Genomic DNA, 23,144 nt, shown 5'->3' on the forward strand with positions numbered 1-23,144 from the left:
CATCTGCCTGTTTGACCAATGTACATATGACATAGCTTTGGGGAATTCTGTATACTATTGCTGAGACACAATCGACGAAACGATTAACATGTTTCAGGCTGCAACCTCTATCACCCACTGACGTGGTTTGTGCCCTTATGTGCACAATGGAGCAAACCCGACTAAGCCTGTGTGGTGCAGAAAATGCCACCCGAACACCATAACGCTTTGCCACCTTTTTTAGGCCGTGTGAAATTTCTATGTACGTAGGTGATAGCTGCCAATTTTTCGTTTCCTTCGTTTAGAACAGAAGGAAGACGCCCGCATTTTTTTTTTTGCTTTGCAATGCACACGAGCTTTTCAGAAACTGATGTGATGAGGTACATAGGGTAACCCGCGGCCTTAAGGCGTTCCACTTGCATTCGAAAACTCGTGCTCAACTTTCTGCACCACACAGGCTTAGTCGCATTTAGTTCATTGTGCACAGAAGGGCACAGGCCACGCCAGTGGGTGATAGAGGGTGCAGCGAGAAACATGTTAATCGTTTTGTCGATTGTGTTTCAGGGGTAGTATACAGAATTCTCCTAAGCTATGGTCATATGTACATTGGCCAAGCAGGCAGATGTGTCAACATACGCCTAAGAGAACAGAGAAATTCATTAAACGGCGCGCCATCCTCTCATCTCGCCTTACATTGTAAATCATGTCTGTGTAAACCAATCTTCGAAAACACAGTCATTTTGTTCTGTCACCCTAACCAAACCACACGAGAAATCTCGGCAGCCTATCATATCACCAGAAATACCGCGCTGTGTGTAAGCCAACCTTCATTATTACTACATGATAAAGAATTCAATTTTATTAATCAATATTCACACGAGCCTTAGATGCATGCTGTTATTATACCTCATCTTGACATGCACGAATCGTCCATTTTCTATATATGTATTTTTCCATACGTGCATTAAACATCAGTTGTGAGTGAGCCTGTGTGGTGTGTGTTTATTTTTCTACGTCTTTCGTGGTTTTAGCGCTCTAAGTTTTTATTAATAGGCGTTACCAACTAGCCCACCTACCCATCCTTTCTCTCCGGCTCTGTTCCGCTCGCCTCCCAACCCTGCCCGCAACAATCTCTAGAAACACCAAACGACAGCGCTCCTTTTCTTTTCATTCTTTTACTTTACAGCTAGCCGCCACCGACAACTAGCACACGTGATGACATCCTACTAACTCGTTAAAACTAACCCACCGAGGATGACAAGGCCGCCTTTGACAAAGCTAGGTCCAGCTATCGAAATATTGGTCAGCCTTTCTGAGGCTCTTTATCCATCTCTCTGTACCTTGCTCTCCGCATTACGCCGTGGACCCTACGAACGACTTGTCGCGGATACACGGGAAATTTACCATCGGGCAGTTGAGACAGGACATGACATCGTATTTCAATGGTTGCCAAGTTGTTGTATCCATGGAAACGAGCAAGCAGACGCAGCCGCTGGACCTTCACATACCAGTACCGATTGCGTCGTTATCCCGACGCCAAGAACATACGCAGCGGGAAAGCTCCGCACGCTTGCTCGCGGGCTTGCGTTGGTGCAATGAAATTCGGCAGACCTTAAAAACCAGCGCTTTTGTTCCCTGGATCCTGATCTGAAGCTCCGCCTTCCACATGGCTTACCACGACGGGAAGTAACTCTCATCTGTCACCTATGGCTTGGAGTAGCTTTTACAAACTCGTACTCTTACCTCATCGGAATGGCCACAAGTCCAGATTGTGAAGTTTGCGGGTGCAAAAAGACAATAGCGCATCTTCTGTGTGATTGTCGTCGTTTCAATGCACAAGAAAACGTCGTTAGCACCATGCTCGATAGGATTGACAACCCTTTCTTTACTGCAGGCAGAATTTTTGGACACTGGTCCCAGCCGACCTCGGCACGTACTGCTTTAAAAGCGTTAGTGTGATTATTAAAGGAAACGGGGCTCATTGAAAAACAATGGAATGTGCGAACTCATACGCACTTTCTTTTCCTTTTTTAAATCTTCTCTGGCTTTCTGACCTTCTCTGCCCCTACCTCATCCTCCAGTGCAGAGTAGCCAACCGGACAATTAATCTGGTTGACCACTCTGCCTTTCACCTCGTGTTTGCCTTCCTTCCTTCTTTGTGTACCTTCTGTACCACAGGGACGAAATAGTACTGTGTTTATCTTCTACTGACCGTCTGGATGTATGTTTCGGCAACGTTTCTCTGATAAGTAGGGTTTATAAGTTCTCGGGACTCCAATGGGTCAGCACAGTGTCGGCAAATTTACTCACTGGCAGCATATGTCTGTTCAGGGTTTTCTTCGTCTAGGCCACCGCCTATGTCATGCTGAACACGCGCAGCCTCATCTGGTCACCAATGTCAGGGCCTTTTTCCTCAGTGATATCACTCCCACTTATGTTTTCCTTTTAGATCCTCTCGCCTCAACCTCAAACTTCCCGTTTTTGTTTCACGGCGCACATTTGATTTCCGGCCCGCCCAGTCTGCGGTCTCTGTTATTGAGTTAGGGCCAGATAAACGAGTATTGTTCTAGCGACCCGAAAGAGACGCGAGGTCGCAGTTGAAGGAGGCGTTGGGAGCGACACAATCAAATAAAGGAGTACGGATCGCTGCGACCGAACGGTTACTGCAGCAGGTCGGGAGCAGGTAATGGGCGCCGTCTTTCCTTCTTCCTTGCGGTAGAATGAAAGTGGCGGCATGGGCTGGTAGCAGAACGGTTAGCGAACGAACGCTGGTTGACACAGTCTCCTTAATTAGAAATGGTGAGTCAAGAACAATCACCTGAACAGCATTCGAGCTTCAGGACCTCTTGCCGCACCACCAGATACCTGCAACACACAAAAGAATAGAACCGAGGTATGGTGTTATAAATAACTCAGCAGGCAATGCAATATGGTGGCCCGTGGTATGTGTAGTTGAGGCGTGCGTATTTGACGCTTATGCTCGGGCTGCGAAAAAAAGAAAGAGGAACGGAGTGAAGTGCTCCCATCTTCGCCTTCGTTCCGCAGAGTGGTTCTTCCGGCCTTCGCGTTATCGGACCCCGGTGCATGGCCAAGTTGGGCTAATGCGATTCAGTGATTCGCAGCGATTGCGCTACGTCCCGGCGTATATCACATAAGCTTGCGCCAGGTGTGAAAAGTAGGCTGCTTGTGGATTTATTGGGCAGTTTTGGACGTCCGCAACAGCTCTGCGTACACAGAAAATCCGCGGAGGCGGCAGTGCGCATGCGCAGTACGCAGGAGCACGCACGGTCTCTTGCGTGCGCCCGCAGCTTTTCAAAAGCGCAGCGTTTCAAAAGCCGAGTGTGTGTGTGTGTGTGCACACGTACGCACAGGTTCACACACGCACGTAAAACACACACACATGCGCTCACAGGCAGGCAGACATACATTTAAGGTTGGATGAACAACAGACAGACGAATCGTGCTAGCCGTTCTCGTGGCATAACTGAAAAATGAGACAAAAGGATTAATTACCTCCATAAACGTTGTTGGCGATGCATTCGTGGTCGATATTATTTTTTTATCCTCCAAAAAGGAGCCAAAAATAGAATGCCCACGAAGAAAAGAAATGTTGACGCCAACAAGATCTCTGTGACTTTCAGTTGGATCGTTTATCCCGATGCACACCTAGAATGGTGCTGTGTGTCGCGCGCAGCGTCGGAAGTATAACAACAAAATAAATATGCCATGCACACCAAATGTACGATTAGCGCAAGCGTTTTGCTTCTTTCTTAGAAATTTACGCTCAGGTACAGTCTGAGCAGAAGCGCCTTTTGTGTCTCCGTGAGAGAGTGAACAATCTACGACCCTTGTAATTGAGGATGTTAGGCAACGACCGGCTTAAACCGGATCACGAGTGGCTACTCCTTCCGCTTCACTCTTGGCGCTGTCGCTGTTTTTTCTCTGCCATTGCCCATAGTCTCATGACACCTGAAGAAATCTCACAGACGCAATCACTCACTCACTCACTCACTCACTCACTCACTCACTCACTCACTCACTCACTCACTCACTCACTCACTCACTCACTCAATCAATCAATCAATCAATCAATCAATCAATCAATCAATCAATCAATCAATCAATCAATCAATCAATCAATCAATCAATCAATCAATCAATCAATCAATCAATCAACTTTACCGATCAATAAATATTTGTTTCAGTTCTCAGGAACACCCATGAGGCCATTGCACTGGCGCACTGTTATCATTCCTTTCCCACTGTGCATGAAAAAATGACCGTTTTATGGCATGTATGAAACACGCATGCATGACTCGCTGGCATGGAGCATGAGAGACAGTTATTTGCAGTTGATGCGCCCACATAACGTCTATAGGATAAATAATAATAATAATAATAATAATAATAATAATAATAATAATAATAATAATAATAATAATAATAATAATAATAATAATAATAATAATAATAATAATAAAAAGAAGAAGAAGAAACATTTCAGGGAGAATGAAAAAAGTCTTGGACTGAGCGAACGATCCCCAAGAAAACGTTGGTTTCCCCCCTGTTTTTTTTATGTCCAACATTCTTATTAGAGCGCTGGGATTTTCAGCATTCGTTGAACCAGAAAAGAGTCGACCTCTCTATCTTTATTTTGTTTTGCCTCTGTTTCTTCTCAGACATATATAAACTCGCTACATTGCGCGAGAAAAGAAAAGAAGTTATTAAGAAGTTACTTAAGATGCGTCATGCTCTTTTTCACCTAGCGTTCTCCGAATACCCATATCACCCGTATAAAAGATCAGCTTGCTTTCCAGGCACGATGTCCGATTTCCTGCCAGATCACAGAAGTGCGGGGTCGGAAAATGAAGAGAGTAGCAACGAGGATCCAAGAACGGCAGCCGTGAAGGTATCGGTTGGTCGCAGTAGCAGCATCGTAGTCGGATACTTGGCAAACGCCGCTAACAGGAACGACGTCAGCATGAGGCAGGGAAAGAGAAGAGAATAAACTTATACCATGCTTGTTCCATTACGGTGAACATGGCATGCCTGATCAAAGCGAAGAGCAAATGTAAGCTGCGCACCGGCGTGATCCTTGCGAAGAGGCCCATCGCGCGGTGATAGCGCGCACCTGTAGTGAGCCTCGCACTGCAGGTGTAAGCAAGTAAAGGTTTCCCGCGTAATGAGTACTGGCGGTACATGAGTAGACTCGGTGATATGGCTTTTGTTTTCAGAGAGACTGATTAGACACTCCGATTGGAGCCGGCCAATAATGACGTCGTTTACTATTGTCCCCCTTTCCCTCGTGGTGTCTCCCTGTGAAGACGTGGCATACTTTTGAATGTTCTGACTGGTGACGAAAAGAATCAAAAGACTACCTGTGACATGGCACTGGATGTAAGCTTAACGCTCTTCTAACCGAAAACAGTGTCATAATTTACTGCAGCATGGACAGTAAGGCAAAAAAAAAAGAAAGAAATAGTTTAAGAGGCGCGCTACCAGGTTTAACGAGAAGTTCGATCAGTTGCTCTGATAAACCTAGTATATTATTTGATGCTTTTTCATGTATCAGAAGGCGCTCAAGTCAATAATTACAGGCGAATCTACTTGCAGCCAACATTTCAATTATTTTACTTGATATTGCGCGTCAACTGTAAGTGGTCAATATCCTTAATCAGTTAAATTTTTATAATCAAGACTGTCTTCAAGTAGTTTAAATATTCATGCTACAGGTCCAAGTATGTTTCTCTAAAGTTGGCGCCGTATTCCAGAAAAGATTTATAAATTTGGAGGCCCTAAGAACATTCGAAAATAATTCATTATTGAAAGGGGTAAACTTGTCCGGAAATTTTTAATACGGCCTATCTTGTAAGTCATTTTTCATATTTCGTGTCATTCACACGGACGGTCGCAATAACCCTTTCAGTCACGGCGTGGGAATTTGTGCGGGCTACTTGCTTTCACCAACTCTGTCTAGTGGAGTCGAGTTGAAAACAATGGACATCGAAGAGGGGCTCAACTGAACACCTTCCATATTCACCATGGCTCGACTTTGCTTCAGTGTGCTGGGCATTCTTATTCACACGGCCACTTTATTGGAGGCGCCACTGTGTTTGAAGTGATGCACTGTGCACCGTGCTCCGTCATCAGATCGGATCGTCTTTCTTTTTTTGTAACGCACGCAGACAATAAATAAATTTATGTCACATCAAATATTTATTTGCGACGAAATTCACACCACGTTGGGATAAGCTTTTTTAACTTTGTTGTATGTATAAACGCGCATCATAATTCTTCATTGAAGGGGATTACATGGCTTCCTGGCATGTATAAAATTATAGGGTTTTACGCGCCAAAACCACGATCTGAAAATGAGGCACGCCGTAGTGGGGGAGTCCGGAAATTTAGACCACCTGGGTTTTTCGAACGTGCACTAAATCTAAGGGCACGGGTGTTTTCTCATTTTGCTCCCATCAAAATGCGGCCGCCGCGGCCGCGATTCCGTCCCACGATCGTGAATTAGGCATATATATATATTTTTTTTTTGGGGGGGGGGGGGGAGCAAGGGTTCAGTTTTATTTTTTCTACATTTTTTCGATTCACTCCTGTGCTCATTTGTCGGCGCAACGAGCAGACTTTTGGCCCATCACCGGTCGTGGGCACGGGCAGTACGTGCCATGTTTTAATGGATTATCACCATTACTACCACCACCTCAATAACGACCGCATTGTCATTGTCGTCCTGAGTACTCAGGATGGCTATTTAGAGTATGACGTCGCGCTCAGTAGTACAACAATCTCTCCATAATGCACTAGCGTCCCGTGTGCGTTTCGCGATGTGAAGGTACTTTTCAAGATTTCTGGGAAGAACTGTTCTCAACAAGAAGCTTTAATTAGTTCGTATGTTTTCTGTTGTAATGCTTTGCGTATGGCTGTATGATTGGGCCGTGCGCTGTGTGAATGACTTTATTTCTGGTGTGGAGCAGAATGCTAGGCTTGCGATACATGCATAAAATTTCCAATACAAAAATTACTAGAACTCCGGCGCTATAGCGTCTACGGAAGCTGTAAGCATGGCAGCTGCATTTTCTAAGCTTCGTGCATTGCCTGAACTATGTTATTTCGGGCTTAAATCGACGTTGTGATTTTGCAAACCTATCATAATCAATGAAATATTGCGCTATAAGTGTAAGAATTCTCAATGATTGTTGCATATCGGCCGAGACTGATTGCTTTGCTACATTTAGAAAAGTGCTCGGTCATATGCGATATCCCAAATGCGCTTCCATTCGACGACTTTCGTGGAGTAGGAAAATGCCAATATCGAAGGCAACGGCTTCGTATACCGCAGGAGCCGGAAGCAACTGCAGGAACCGGAAACTCGTCATGGCAGCCGTGCTTTGAACTCGATCTTTGTACCAAGGTAAAACCTTAAATCTTAACAAGCCTCAAATCGTTTTTCGGAATAACAACACAATTTGCGATAACAAAACATACTTATTAAATATTGTTCGGAAGAAAGGGCCGCCATAGGCGAATAGTAGGTTAAGCTTTAGTTGTAAAGTACAATTAGAGAATACAAGATTGGTCAGCGTATCCGTTGCTAGTGGATCCTTATAAATACTGAAAAGAAAAAAAAAAGAGAATTTAAAAGACGGGTGGCGAGATCACCTTAATATTAGCGCTCAAGTGTCCCTGTACATCCTCCCATGTGCACACATTTCTTGCCCTCTCCCTCTTTTTCTCTTTCTGCTAGCCCTTTCCCTTACCCCCAGTGTAGCGTAGCAAACCGGGCGCTCGTCTGGTTGATTTGCCTGCCTCTCTTTGCTCTCTCACTCTCCCGCTCTAGATTCCAGTGACGTCAGATTTTGACAGCGTCTATATGATATATATAGCTTCCATTGATTACGAGAAAGCGCTTGATTCAGTCGAAACCTCAGCAGTCATCCAGGCATTACGGAATCAGTGTGTAGATGAGCCGTGTGTAAAAATACTGAAAGATATCTTTAGCGGCTCCACAGCCACTGTAGTCTTCCACAAAGAAAGCAACAAAATCCCAATAAAGAAAGGCATCAGGCAGGGAGATACGGTCTTTCCAATGCTATTCACAGCGTGTTTACAGGAGGTATTCAGAGACCTGGATTGGGAAGAATTGGGGATAAGAGTTAATGAAGAATACCTTAGTGACTTGCGATTCGCTGATAATATTTCCTTGCTTAGTAACTCAGGGTACGAATTGCAATGCATGCTCACTGACCTGGAGAGGCAAAGCAGAAGGGTGGGTCTAAAAATTAATCTGCAGAAAACTTAAGTAATGTTTAGCAGTCCAGGAAGAGAAGAGCAGTTTACGATAGGTAGCGAGGCACTGGAAGTGGTAAGGGAATACATCTACTAAGGGCAGGTAGTGACCGCGGATCCGGATCATGAAAATGAAATAATCAGAAGAATAAGAATGGGCTGGGGTGCGTTTGGCAGGCATTCTCAGATTATGAACAGCAGGTTGCCATTATCCCTAAAAAAAGTGTATAACAGCTGTGTCTTACCAGTACTCACCTACGGAGCAGAAACCTGGAGGCTTACGAAAAGGGTTCTACCTAAATTGAGGACGACGCAACGAGCTATGGAAAGAAGAATGATGGGTGTAACGTTAAGGGATAAGAAAATAGCAGATTGGGTGAGGGAACAAACGCGAGTTAAAGACATCTTAGTTGAAACCAAGAAAAAGAAATGGACATGGGCAGGACATGTAATGAGGAGGGAAAATAACCGCTGGTCATTAAGGGTTACGGACTGGATTCCAAGGGAAGGGAAGCAGGGGGCGGCAGAAAGGTGGGCGGATGAGATTAAGAAGTTTGCAGGGGCAACATGGCCACAATTAGTACATGACCGGGGTAGTTGGAGAAGTATGGGAGAGGCCTTTGCCCTGCAGTGGGCGTAACCAGGCTGATCATGATGATGATATGATACCAGATGGTAGTTCGTGGTTAAAGAAGGATATCATTGCGTATGGTCAAACGAAAGACTCAACTGAAAAGTTTGGAAAATCTTTTAGGTACCTGTAAACTAACCAAGCAGATGAAAATACTGTAATATATGTGACATGAGAGTGATGCCGCGGCAGCGCGGTCTGGCCATGAAATTCAGTAAGCGTGACTGTGGTGTTAATTTTATCCGCTTTTAACGAATGGTTTCGCTGCCAAATATGCGATAAAGAGTCTGGACAGTCTTATTCGCCTACCTTAACTTATTACCGTTAATTATTAGCCTCCATTCAATTGGATTTTGCTGAAATAGAAGTGATGCGTTGTCAGAGTGCTGCCTTAATCTGGTAAGCGTCAAACTTCTGGCACTATGCAGCACTTGCACGCAGCACTCATTAAAGACGGAAAGGACTTTTTTTCCACGATGGGTGAAGCGTAAAACAAAAGTTGCCACTTGCGAGGTGCGCATCGTCAAACACGTACTACATTTCTTTGTAGGTTATCATTCACATTTCGTATTTTTGTTCTTTTCGGCAGTGGCGTGACTGGGGTCCACAAAGCAAATCGCAATTCCATAGGTCTATTTCTCCTTTCCATGCCATGAACGAAAATTACGGACAAGAGAAAAAAAGATAACCACCTCCAGTGGGCGGATTTTGAACCAGCAGTTCTTCTATTTGACGCTTCCAGTTGTCGCTTCAAACTTTTCCTTTCGCAAGGTTTCCCGGCAGCTCTCATTGATGCTCGCCCGTCACCGTAGAGCGAGGGCGGTGGAGACAAGCGCGTTGCCAGGTCATCGTTGGCGCTTCCCGCTAACAGATGGCGCCGCCGCACCGCTTGCGCGTCACTGTGCCTTCGTCTTTCCTTTCTTTCGTCCTTTCATTCCCGGCCCTGTGCGCTCGGAGGCACTGGCGGGATGCTCAGATCGAAAAACGAAGCGCCGAGGGCTTGGTCGCCTCGAAACTTTTTCGCGCGCTCGCGCGCTGCCCAAAGTTAGGGGCACTTCGTGAAAGCAAAAGAAAAACGCGACGATCCGAGGAAGCTTCCCTGTCTTTTACCGCGTAGCTCGGCTTCTTCGTCCACTGCAATTGTGCCGGGACCGTTTCTTCATTCAAGATATCGGCATCCACACGCGCAAGGCCGGTGAAATGGTGGCTAAACTGTCGGTGCTTCTGTGTTCGCGCACCAACCGTGGTACACTCACCTGCTGAGGGTCAAACTGAAGTGCAAGTTCAATTTCAAGACGCCGGAATTCCTTGAAGAAGGCCTCGTGCGGCGAAGTTTTGTTGCCGGCATGACTTGAAGTACAGTCACTGGTTGCATTTTTGCTGCGTTATATAAGATGCTGCTGTCGGTGCCTTAAGGATTGCTCTGTTTTTGCGAGGAAGTCCGTGCGAAAACGTGGAATTTGGCGAGAGTTATTTTTGTCTCGAATGTTCGTCTTTGACCTGTTGATACGTGCCTGTGCGCGACGCAATCAGGAGACGATTGGTCCTGGTGGTCGAAACATGTAGCCACACGTGAACAAGTTTGGTGAACGTCCATGGGTGCCGACAGGCCACGCATTTGAGTATTCCCATCCTCGCAGTGCCGTTTGGACCAGAAGAAAGCATCCTCACGACCCGGAGTGACGCACGGATAACAGGAGGCTGAAGCTGTCGTCGCGTGGTAAGTGACGATAAGCAGTCTCGACATGTCAACAGACTGGATTTTCCGCACGAGTTTGCTCAGACTGTTTAATCTCTCCTTCGGCAGCCATTTCCATTAAGGAGGTGTTAGTGATCCGTTCGTACAGTTGGCGATTCAGCTTGGCCCCGCAACGTCAGCTGATGCTGCTATCTTTAAACCGCGACCAATTACATTGTTAACCACGGCTAACCTGTTCCACACCCAGTTAAACAATACTCTGGGCATGCTTAAGTGACATCCTTAATTCCTTGCATTGACCAGCTAACGGAATAATTGAAAATTAATATCGATCACTCTAATGCGCATGCGCAAAAAAAAAAAATCAATGCAAATTGTTGCGTAGCTATGAAACAGCTGATTGAAGAAGTCTGCATAAAATAAAAAACCGTATGCGCACAGAAATATTATAAACAGCATTGCACGTATTCAAGGAACCAAATCACTCCCTTGATGCTTTTCACGATCCAGTTGGTGCATTTCGAGCTTTAAAAAGATGGCGCAAAAAAACAAAAAAACAATGAGAAGCTAACGAGCAGTATAAAGCATACATGGGGGAGGAGGGGGTCCCTAAATCTTCGTGTCTCATTCATTAACCTTTGAACATGATTAGTATCCTAGCCCATTTATTAGCTTGAGCAAACTGTGAACGCTATCAGCGGTTAATACGCGTGTGACACCTTTGTGTTCTTGGGCATATTCTCTTCTTTGCGTTACTGAGTTCTAGTTCACGCTTCAATGCTGAATGACTCCGTGTTCCCATGTGCACGTAACACCTAAAGGCCTGTCATAAAAAATAAACGTTTGCACACGAAGTCCGTTCTCACATATTTGGTATGGGGACAATATCGCACGCTCAAGAACGTTTGAATCTGATGATTTCTATAATGTGATGTTAAAACTGCGTGATTAAAACTAATTAGCAAGCCATTACTGCAGTCTGTATGTCACCAGCAGAAATCTTGAGCTAATACTTGTTTTCACATGCATTTAATCTGCTTAAAATAATTTTACCACCGTGTCGGCTTTGTTGGCCACGGCGTCTTCATAATCTGAACCCTGAATTAACTGTTCACATTCATCGCACGAACATTCCAAACCTAAAGCTTTGTTCGTATTGACACGTGGACAATAGCGCTTAAGCGACGCGTAGAAAGACAAGAAAGGTGCACTAACAATGACTGAAGTTGTAAGTTAGCGCACCGTACTTGTCTATCTATGGCCGGGAATGAAAGAATAGGGTGAGCGGAAGGGGTCACTTTTTGTTAGTCACACTCACACAAAGTAACAAATAACGCAGCCAGAAAAGGCATAGGGAAAGTAATTGTTAAGCTTAATTGAAAGGTATGAATAGTAAGGCAAGGAAAAATGAAAGTGGACGAAGGAGTAACTTGTCGTAGATGGGGACCGAACTCGCATCTCTGCATTACGCGTGAGGAGCTTTACCTGTTCAGTCACCGCGACGCTACGCCTCCGGCAACTTTCTTGGGTAGAGTATCGAACCAACTAGGCCAAAAATATGTGCTATGGTCCATGTTATCTTCCGTTTTATTTTTTCACTGTACAACAGAAATTCGTTTACAAATGGCTTGCAAAATTCAACGACTAAAGCGCATCAAAGCTCCGGCTGCAAAAGCAAACTGGCCAAGAAAACGGGTGACTTCAAAGTGATCGGGAGTTCGCCACTACTGCGTGCCTCATAATCAGACCTTGGTTTTGACACGTAATACCCCGGGATGTAATTTTTTTAAAAACTTCAGGGTACACAGTCGGCCCTCGCGTAGCCTGAGTGACTGCGAAGCGCTGTGAAAGGCAAGTGACCGCAGGTGGCGTATAAAATTGAGGGGATTATCTCGCGTGCTGAGCATCTGAATAAATGAAAAAATTTACACGGAGGGCTATAAATAAAGCCGTGCCGTTCTTGCATAGCTTTATTGAGAGTGTAAAGAATGTTTCACAAAGCTGTGCACAATGCTTGGCCAAAGCTCTTAGAAATATAACAGAACGATTTTACTTTATTGGAGCCTTTAGCAGTACTTAACAATATTTTTTATATGTAGTTCAGGTGGTATAAAAGAGCGTTTTGTAAGCGACGGCCTTGTGCCAATGCTAACAGAAGTACCTTTTCTTTCTCCCCCCTCTTTTTGCGTAGTCTTGTTTCGGATGTCGCATTAAAAGTTCATTGCGTGCATAAAAGCACAAGTAAGCGCAAGGACTACATTAATACTAAAGGCACACTACCGCAAAACATAATTCTCGCAACACTTGACGTCACAGCCCTGCACACCAACATTGCAATCCCTGATGGTTTACCCTGATAGCACTGCGGGAACCCGAAACGCGGAGAGAAGTAATTAATAAAGGGAAAATGAGACATCCACCCAATCGTAGCAATTGCTACAAAGGAAACCCATCCGGGTTCCTCGAATGAAAAGCCTGGCAGTTGAAGCAAAATTCGTCCTGGTCTGGGACTCGAACCCAAGACCACCGCCTTTCCGGGACAGCCGCTCTACCATCTGAGCTAATCAGGTGGCTAGCAGATGGCAGGACGAAGTGGAAGTTAGCAACAACTCGCCTTATCTTCGATTAAAGAAATGCTGTGCAAACACACTGCACGAATCTATTGAGGTCTACTTGCCTCTTCTTAAACCTAATAACTAATTACTTGGAATTTGAGGAATCTTACTACCCACAAATACTTGGGACAAGCATGGGTGCATCTTTTGCTCCAACCTACGCGAACATATTTCTGGGGACTCTAGAACCAGAACCAAATTTCCTGTCTGACTGCACAGACAAGCCCCACACAAACTTACGATTCATAGACATATTTATAATATGAGGACAGGATCAGGAGAGTCTGGATGTATTTGTAAGATTCTTAAATTATTTTCAAGCGAAACTTGTATTGCCTCACTCGTGTCGGTGTCGGTGTTGCTGTACGGAAAGCCGCGCGAAAATAAAGATTGCTTGTCGGGCTGCGAATTTGACCTCCGGGTTGAGAGACCACCACGCTAACCGATTCAGCCACTGTCCGTTCATCATACGCGCTCTTTAAAGCGGTGTTTTACAGCATGAAAAAGTAGACACAGCGCAAGGCGTGAGCCAATGACAGGCGTCCCTTTCCTCCAGAGGAGGGAAAGGGTGTGATCGCATGGTCGCTCGCCTCGCGCCCGCCATGTCCCGCCAGTTCACGCCCGGCAGTCAGATGGGGAGGCCGCGTTTGCTTCGTTCTGCCGAAGAGCAGGCTGCGTTGAAGGAACGGCAGCGGGAGCGAGCCACGCGTTGTGCGTTCGGCCGAAGAACAGGTGGCGTTTTATGAACGCCGCCGGGAACTTGCTCGAAAAAAGGCTGGTCGTCAGCGGGCCGACCTCGCCCTGAGGGAGCGCGAAGCCGTGGCGTTACGACAACGAAGAGCCGCGGATCCCGAGCTTCGCTTCCACCCCTCTTCACAGTTCTGGAAGGGTGGTCAATTTTTTACCCAACAACAAAATTCACGTCGGAATCTTCAAATGAGTGCATAAACTTTCTGGACACAATATATATTGACTATGCGGCATTGAAGACAACGATGAAACCTTTCGATAAATAACAGCACCTTAATTTTACAAGCCACCATTACAGACCTTGCAAACAAGATATCTTTAAAGGTCAAGCCCCACGACTACGTCGCATTTGCGCCGCAAGCCATTACTACATATATAGAGTCGGTCACCTCAAAGAAACCCTATCAGGCAGGAACAACCCGAAGAGTGCCCTTCAAAACATTCAGTGCCATTCCAATCTGTGAAGGTGGATCACCAGTGAAGCTGTTTCCTTTATCATTTGCTCTCTCTCTCTCTCTCTAGTGCGCGACATATAGGTGACCCAGAATACTGAACAAAGGTACGAACATAACTTATTGTCCTAGGCTGTGGTCATCGTGGCGATATAGGCACGCACACACATTCGCGTAACTCTGTTATTAAATGTGTCCGTCGCGTAAGAATGAATGACTCATACCCCCTTTTAAGCAATGGCTCATACCCCCGAAAACAGGTCCTCATCCCCATACGACGACGGAAAAGAAGTGACATTCTACGCTCGAATGATGAGCGGCAACGGAGCCAGCTGTGGAAGAAGACGACGACGAACGCGCGAGAAGTGGCAACACTGCGTTTACGCGGTTGGCCCCGAGAATTTTCTAACACTCCTTTTTGAAAAAGTTGTACGAATCATTCTTTTTTAAGAACATCCGTCCTTACCCGTGTGCCTTCGACCTCTTTGGCTTCCACATGTGACAAGAGTAGTTCAAAGGCGTGTTACAGGTCCATGAGCCTACAGGAGTATGTGCCATTGAGCTTGCACCCTTTCTGCAGTATCAGCAGGTTCGGCCCACCTGATGATTTGTTTTTGTCAACATCTCGGGGGGGGGGGGACACATTTTTTCCAGATCCTAGCCACAGACAGCTTCGATGTAAAATCCTACACTGATACAACCAAACTTGATCGAGCCATGTTCCTCAAACCACGCCCTAATATAACAAAAGCAACAATGTCACTTCTTACTAATGAATTCTCAAACGCACTCCCGAACTGTAAACAACATCCTCAGTAAATACTACTCAATTCTAACCAGCAACCAGAAGCTTAAAGAGATCTTTCGCGACCCGGACAGAGTAGCCTACAGGCGCAACACTAACTTCAAGGACATTCTCACAACTTGGATCCAAATCTACGGCTTCGTCTTCTGTCAGGACTATCTAGAGCTGAGGAGACGCTTCTGTGCCGTTTGTGGCTTGGCGTGGCCTTCACGAATGCGTACTCCTTTCGGATCGGAATGGCCAACATGCGATAACTGTAGCTGCGAGGAAACAATTGCCCACTTTCTCTGTGAGTGTTCCCGTTTCAGTAACCCTAGGAAAGAACTTTCAAGAGTACTAGATAGTCTTGACAAACGCCCTTTGTCGGAGGAAAGGGTCTTAGGACACTAGCCGAGACCGTCCTCAGCACAGGTGGCTTTGAAAGCGTTGTTGCGCTTCATGCGGAGAACCGGTCTTAGAGACAGACTTTAAGCAGTGCTGTATTATCTTTTCCTTTTTTCCTGAATTTTGGCACTTCTTTCCTTTTTTTTTTGTAATATCTGTTTTCTATTATCTTTTATTCCCCTTACGCCCTTCCGCCGCACAGGGTAGCCAGCCGGTCTGAGAACTGGCTAACCTCCCTGTCTTTCTATCTCTTCCTGCTTGATTTCTTCCTTCAAGGACATTCTCGTGCATACCAGGCTAAAGATAAAGACGAAACCAACATCTGGCCCCTGTGGCCATCCCAAGTGCTCTATATGCAAACATGCAGAATCTGCTGCTACAGTAAAAAGTACAGCGCCGGATTACCTTCACAAGGTAACTTCGGGTTTCAGCTGCACGTCAAGTAACGTAGTCTCTGTCTAGATTGTGCCGCTTGTAACAAACAATACATATGTGAGACTAGACAACCAATTCATACAAGACTCAGCGGCCATCACTGAGATACTAAACACAACACACCTAAAGCAGTAATCAGCCACATCAATGAACATGTCTTGTTCATTGAATAAATTGTTCAGTGAACAATTTGTAGTATATAGTGTACTACAAACGAATTTTCATTCGCCTTGCGAGAGGAAATGTAAGGAATCATAGCTCGCACACAAGTGTAAATGTCCGACGGAGATCCATTTGGCACAGTGGCAACCTAGAATCGCTAGTAGCTGTAACTTGAACTGGAAACTCTCATATCATTAACAAAGGCACAAAACACGTTATGCCACCAGCTAACTTCGATTCTCAATCTCACCTATTCCTCTTCTTGCAGTTTTTCTTCTCTGCCTCCCCCTCAAAACACAATTTGTTATTCTCTTCCACGCATTTACGCATATATCAACCATACGACGCCTTTTCCCGCGTACCCCTGCCGCCTCCCGTTTTTTCTGCTTTCATTCTCCTAGCTTTCTTCCGTTTTTTTTTTTCCTTTCCTCCTGGTATATTTTTTTTTACTTTTTCTTGCTTTCTTCTTTGAAACAACCACACCGACACATTACAATGTCCCGGACGCCACGATACCTCTTTCGGCGCCTCGGCCACACAGGGTCGCGCTATTTGGGTGTGCCACTGCGAAAAATCCTGCGCCGAACTACTGAGGCTAACCTCCCTGAAAGGACCAAGCTGCTGCCTTGCAACTACCCTATCCATTGCCCCCAGACTCCGTGTCGCCAGCTTAGCACCTTTAAAATTATCCCGTGCATTGCTGCTACGCTATTCAAGTCATTCTTTCAACTGATGTATTTTTGTTACTTTCACACTGACCTACTTACCAGCTCTTCCAAAATCACAAACACACGCCGCCTACGACACCTCTGAAGGTTCCTTAACCTCTCGCTCCCCGAACACCCCACCGTCTTATGTTATTTTTCGCCATTTCCCTTTTCTTTTTTTTTTCTGCCGCCTTCCCACTCTCCCGCTCTTGTCCCCTCCTCTTAGAAACCACACATAGAGCCGTCAAACTACATCTCTCATTTTTCCTTTCAGTCCCTCCCTTTATAGGCAGCCGCCACCGACAACGACCGCACGTGACGTCACTCCACTAACCCGTTAAAACTAACCTGCCGAGGATGACGAGGCTGTCTTTGACGAAGATAGGTTCTCCTATCGAGACGTTGGACAGCATTTCTGAGGCACCTTATCCCTGTTTATAACTTTTATAACAAGAAATGTACACCGTTAGACGAAATACAATGAAGCGAAGTTGGGGACTTCGTGGTGCATAAGATAACATTGGTTGAAATAAACGTTACATAGAATGAAAATGAGGGCTACTGTATGCATGGCCAATAACTGCACAGCACTTATTTAACCACTGCACATAGATTTCAATATGTGCGTTATATCTGGAGGATTATCTGTTCATTATTGTGTTTGAGCAAGCTGCATATAGTCCTGCTTAGAACGGATGGCCAAAGATATGAAACGTGATTACGTACATCACCGCGCCGTGCTGTTGTAGCGATCTACCTGTTTGCACAATCGATGTTTGCATGTTACATGTACGTCATTTTCACATCTTTTTTTCTAAGCGGCAGTTCAGAAAGCGTCCAAGGTATAATTAATTTATTGATTAAATAATTAGATCAGAAAGGGCACATACTTTATTAGTGTCTAACGTTAAATTTATGTCAGTTAGAATAAGGTTATACTGAGAAATTAACATTTGAACAGCCTAACAAGAATATGCAGATGTACTCCTCGTTAAGGCTAAGTAATTAATGTGTGCGAAGAATGCCAGCTAGGAAGATTCTGTAAAGCGAACCAATTTTACGAGAATGAACTGTTAAATATTGTAACGTGGTGTGGACGTCGAAGAACACAGTAGCAATACTGTGAAAAACAAAACGAACTTTTATTGGGCGAACCTGTGCCCACAAAAACGGACTACATTTATAGCACGACGATAGCGGCGAACACGGTCGGCGATCGTCGAAATCTGATGAGCGGGTCAAGCGCGTCGGCTTTTATACATCAGTCGCCGAATGTTCCAGAGTAACCGCTGGGACCCGCGTGCCTTCCACAAAGTTCTACATTATTTGCGCTGTGCACACATGCAATCAGATTACACAAGGTTCGGTCACAGACAGCGGATGGAATCATCGATAACATTCCAGAAACTTCCAATACATGCAGGCGCGTCCTGCGCTGTGCGATAACATTTGTTAGGCGGTGAAACGTGTCGCCCGATAAAGACAAGTACACGTGTCAATATTGTATTTTTGCTGCGCTCTTTTGTGCATCTAGATGGCGCGGTGATAGCGCTTCGTCTGCTGAGTGGATATGAACGTCATGATCGAGCAGCGTGGAGATGAGAAAGCGTATCCAGTTTTATGTAACGGCGAACATAGTTCGTGATTAGAAAACGGTGCGATCGTCTTCTTTTGGCTTTCACGCTTTATGAATGCCAAGGGACCGCGTTAATTTCTGAGGTATCGATACAAGGGTTTATAGGGATCTGGCGGGTGTTGTGTATGATATCTAGATGAATATGAGTTATGACAGTCACCAGAAATTCAGTTAATCAAGGTAACGGTCAGCAAATTTTACAAGAGAAGTAAAAATAAATGTAATACTTATTTTCTAATGCACTATTGGCATAGACCTGTTGCTACTAAAGGTATAACTTTGTAGTTTTACGTGATAAGCTGCATCACTGTTCTCTCTCTTCTCACAATATAATGCTTTCATCTGAGAGCTTTTAGGGGTATTCTTGATCAATCAATCAATCAATCAATCAATCAATCAATCAATCAATCAATCAATCAATCAATCAATCAATCAATCAATCAATCAATCAATCAACATGCCCAGAATGAGGTGTGATGCTGGTACACAAAGACAAAAACAATATATTCAAAAATTTAAGCAATTACAACCAAAAGTTATGGGTAAGAAAGAATGAAAACAAAACGACGACCTTAATAATAATAATAATAATAATAATAATAATAATAATAATTAAAAGGTTGGTATTAAAGTGCCAAGGAACAACCTCGAGGGTCTTGGTGCTGGCGCACTCGGCATAACAATGCACAGGAAGAACAACGGAAGCTCACAGACACACATACACACGCGCGCACACATAAAAAACTAATGTCGCGAATAGAGATTTGAACAGAGAATAGAATATGTGCACGAAGAGAATACAAAGCAAAAGTGGAGAAACAGAGAAGGATTACAGAATGCCGGCACACACAATGGATGATAATTTTAGTTAATGAAATTCTTGTGCAACTCCTTCCAGGATAATAATAATAATAATAATAATAATAATAATAATAATAATAATAATAATAATAGCTTTTATTGCGAGTTCTTATGTATACATGCATTTCTTGCCGGCTCTGCCGAAGGCTTCCGAGGGCTTGCATGGCAGAGACCTGACAGTCGCACCAAAATCATATTGACAGGTTCTCGAGCTCTACATAATGCTCCAAAATATGAACTAAACCACTTCCTTTTCAATAACACGTACGCAACAAATTACCAAGAAAGACTCAAATTAGAGCAACAAAGGTGCTACCTGTCATCGTCAAACAAAACGCTTCACGCAACCAATCGCAATGCTCAGATACACACATATAAAGGTTAGCTTCATTCGAGTATTATTTTGTTTTATATCTCTTCTTTTAAGGCCTTCTTTAAGCCGGATAAACTTCGTTGCTATAGTACTGAGGTGGGGAGTTCACTAAACAAATTCGGAATATAATAATGTCCTTGCCCTTTTGCATAATTAGTTCTTGTTCGAGGAAGAGAGATTTTGCTGGGGTTCTAGCCACAGAAGGCTTACGCATTAAAGAAGGGGAAAACCAGCGAAGCTCCCCGCTTTGCTGTTGCCAATCAGAAGGCGAAGCAGAAGGAGGAGCAGTGCTCGAATGTACACAGCCAGCCCGGAGAGAGAGAGAGAGAGAGAGAGAGAGAGAGAGAGAGAGAAGGAGAGAGAGAGCCCTTTAATGAAAGGCAGAGATTTTAGCCCCGTATAGACATCGCTGACATGCTACTCTGCGTGGGGGAGCGAATTGGTGAGAGAAAGAGAGGAGGAAAGGCGCAAAAGACGAAAGAGCAATAAGTTTACAAAAAAAAGTGGTTTTCTTCCCATTTTCCGGCGAGTAACAATGGCGTCCAGAATGTCTCTGCATGATCAGCGTCGTCAATCAGTGCGTCGAGATGCGAGCGCGCGCGTGGTTGTACGTGTGCGCATTCTTGAATGCAGAGCCGTGAATGAACGAAATACTTTTGAGGTACAAGAGCGCTGAATTGCCGATGAAAAGAACAAAGACTGAAAGAACGCAGATGCAGACAGGAAAGACGCTACGAAATACGATATTGCTATACTGCGTGCTAAGACATACAAGGGTAGTTCAGTAAAGATCAATACTTATGCTCTGAAACCTGTATTTATTAAAATTGTTCGACACTTCTATGCCTTGCCATATTCTCTCCACTAAGCGAAATGCACGCGCCCCACTGTTTCTGTCAAGCCTAGATAGCGTGTGTGAAGCCGCCTTTGCCACCTTAAAAATCCCCTCCAATGCCTCATGTCCGCCTTGTTCCGTGTTTCTTCCATGTCAAAGCAACTTCCTTTTTGCCGTTCCTCGAAGCATGGCACGATCCCCTTATTCGTTCTACAGCCTCTAAGATGCGACGCTCTTCCACTTCTTTATTCAACTCACGGTAAAAAGGGGCATTGCTTTGACAAGGAACGTCGCATAGCTAAGGCATTGGGGGCGATATTTAAGAAGGTGGCAAAGGTGGCTTCCCTCACGTTATATAGGCTTGGTTTAAAGCTGTGAGAGGCATGCACTTCACATACTGGGGAGGGGTGGCATATAGAAAGGGATAAAAATTACGATGAATAACTGTCAGAAATCATGGTTTCAGAAGACAAGTCTTAGTCTAGTTGAACAACCATCGTATATTATGCTGAATCTTGGTGACGCTGTGGCGGGATTAAACTGAAATCTGTTCAGATTAGAGTGAAATTCTCGCACAATTGAAGTACTACGCCGCGGATGAGCAGCCATCGCAATATCGTGTTTTATCCGTTGATGAGTGCGTGGGAGCACGTATGTCTGGGAGTGCGTGCGCGTTCGGACGATTACGTCATTGCCTTTGCGTTGTCAAATGCAAGAACTGAGGGGGAAAAAAAACGTGTAAACAAATTGCCTCTGGCACGGAAAAAGTGTTTCTTTCACCAAACCACACTAAACATAACCTAACCGCATCGTCTAACGCACGAACACCAGCACGCACACTTACGTAACCTAGCAATTAACCACTGCAGATATAACCACCGCGTAGGCGCCTGCGAATAAAATATTAGGCAGCAGGCCTTTCGGCCCAGCTTGTGCTACAGTGCGTGTTTGAATGCTAATTCAACGTATCTACAAAGCGCCGACGACTCCGTACGTTCGAGCTGTTGCCTCCCTTCTGTCTGGCACTTGCACGTTGATTCGCTAATCTGCTCGGACTGCGTGCTGCGGCTAATTCGACCGGACTGTGACTAACTAAGAACTTCCATTACCGCTGGGCTCTCGCTCAGCGCTGTCTTCAAAACAATATTGCAACACCACCAATCTTTGGCTCGCATGAACGCTACCGAAGCTCGCACAGCCCTGCATCTACGCACCACGCCTTCTTAAAGCCAGAACGTGCACCTGGACCTAATTAGTATAAAACGGGGCCACCCATCCCGTCTGCTCCCGGGGGCGTAGCTCATCCGGCTTCTATAATAACTTCATGCGCGTACAGATGCACCGTCGGCTAATGTGTGCAGATGGATACGTTCTATGCAAGGTCACAAAGAAGGGGGAATATCTATATATTTTTTTTCTCTTGTGAAACTGTTTATTTGAGCTGCGGAACCGCCTTTCATATGAAGCATACATGGTGACACAGCGTGCGTTCTTATGGTGATGTAGTTTGACCAAGAGAAATGCAAATCATCGCGTGACCTTCCTTAAAACAAACGAACAAACAAGCGAAAGAATTGTCATCTCAACCATTGGATCCGAACACGTCGTTTCAAAGAACTGCTGGGCCTTTTTCACAAAACCACACCACTAATTTTTTGTTTGTTATACGAGCCTGTGGTTCATGTTAGAAGTAAATGAAAGTAACTATAAACACATGCACCGATTACACAAGTAAACGAATGCACGCGTGTTCAATAAGGATATCCAGTGTAGCAATGGCTCGTGAGCTGCGTGCACACGGCGAACATAAGAAGTGGCTTCCTGAAAAAAGTACCTACACCACTCCGTAGGGTTTCTCCTTGTCGCGTGTTTTACTGCGCCAAACGCATTGCAGACCGAGAGAGATAAGCATCCCATAAGACGAATTAGTGGAGTAGATAAATGTAACAAATTCTAGAGGACTCATCATTCATACGAAGTGGGCTAAATGTTGGACAAACGTGGGTAAAGTGCTTCAGACAGCCTGACCAACGTTTCAATAAGTGGGCCTATCTTTCTCAAAAGGGACCTCGTCACCCTTGACGTGTTAGTGTTAGAATAACCTTTTAAAACTGCCATCTCAAGGATAACAAGGCCGCATTTGGCAACAATGAGTCTACCTATCGAATCGTTGGCCAGCCTTCCCGAGGCACCGTCTCCCTGTTTTGACTTTTATACCACAGTGTGTTACTCTATCTGTCAGCCCCCACCTTGACTTTGAATCCTCATGAACACCAAGGCTTTTTATAGAATCACACTAGCTGCAGTATCTCGCCAGTTGAAAGAATATCAACAAGGAAGGGCTCTGAAAAAACTAACCATCACAAGAGTCCATTCTTAAATGACCATGTGGGCACGAAGTCTAGGAGGATCGCGGGCGGTCGTTTTACGAAACTGTGTTTATCTTCTCTCGTGGGTACGCACATTTCATTTACGAACACAACACCACCAAACAGCAACCACCAATGCAAACGACTGCTCAG

The 23,144-nt window shown here is 44.9% G+C and overlaps 1 long non-coding RNA gene across 1 annotated transcript in view; it reads left to right on the forward strand.

Moving 5' to 3' along the window:
* Positions 1 to 9,692: 9,692 nt before the first annotated feature.
* LOC129383768 (uncharacterized) overlaps positions 9,693 to 23,144 on the forward strand; it is a 67,205-nt gene continuing 53,753 nt past the window's right edge. Inside the window, exon 1 of the long non-coding RNA XR_008611639.2 lies at positions 9,693 to 10,628. This is a non-coding gene — a long non-coding RNA (uncharacterized lncRNA). The remainder of the gene's footprint in view (positions 10,629 to 23,144) is intronic.

This window comes from Dermacentor andersoni, chromosome 9 (genome assembly GCF_023375885.2).
Source record: "Dermacentor andersoni chromosome 9, qqDerAnde1_hic_scaffold, whole genome shotgun sequence".
NCBI classification, from domain to species: Eukaryota; Metazoa; Arthropoda; class Arachnida; order Ixodida; family Ixodidae; genus Dermacentor; species Dermacentor andersoni.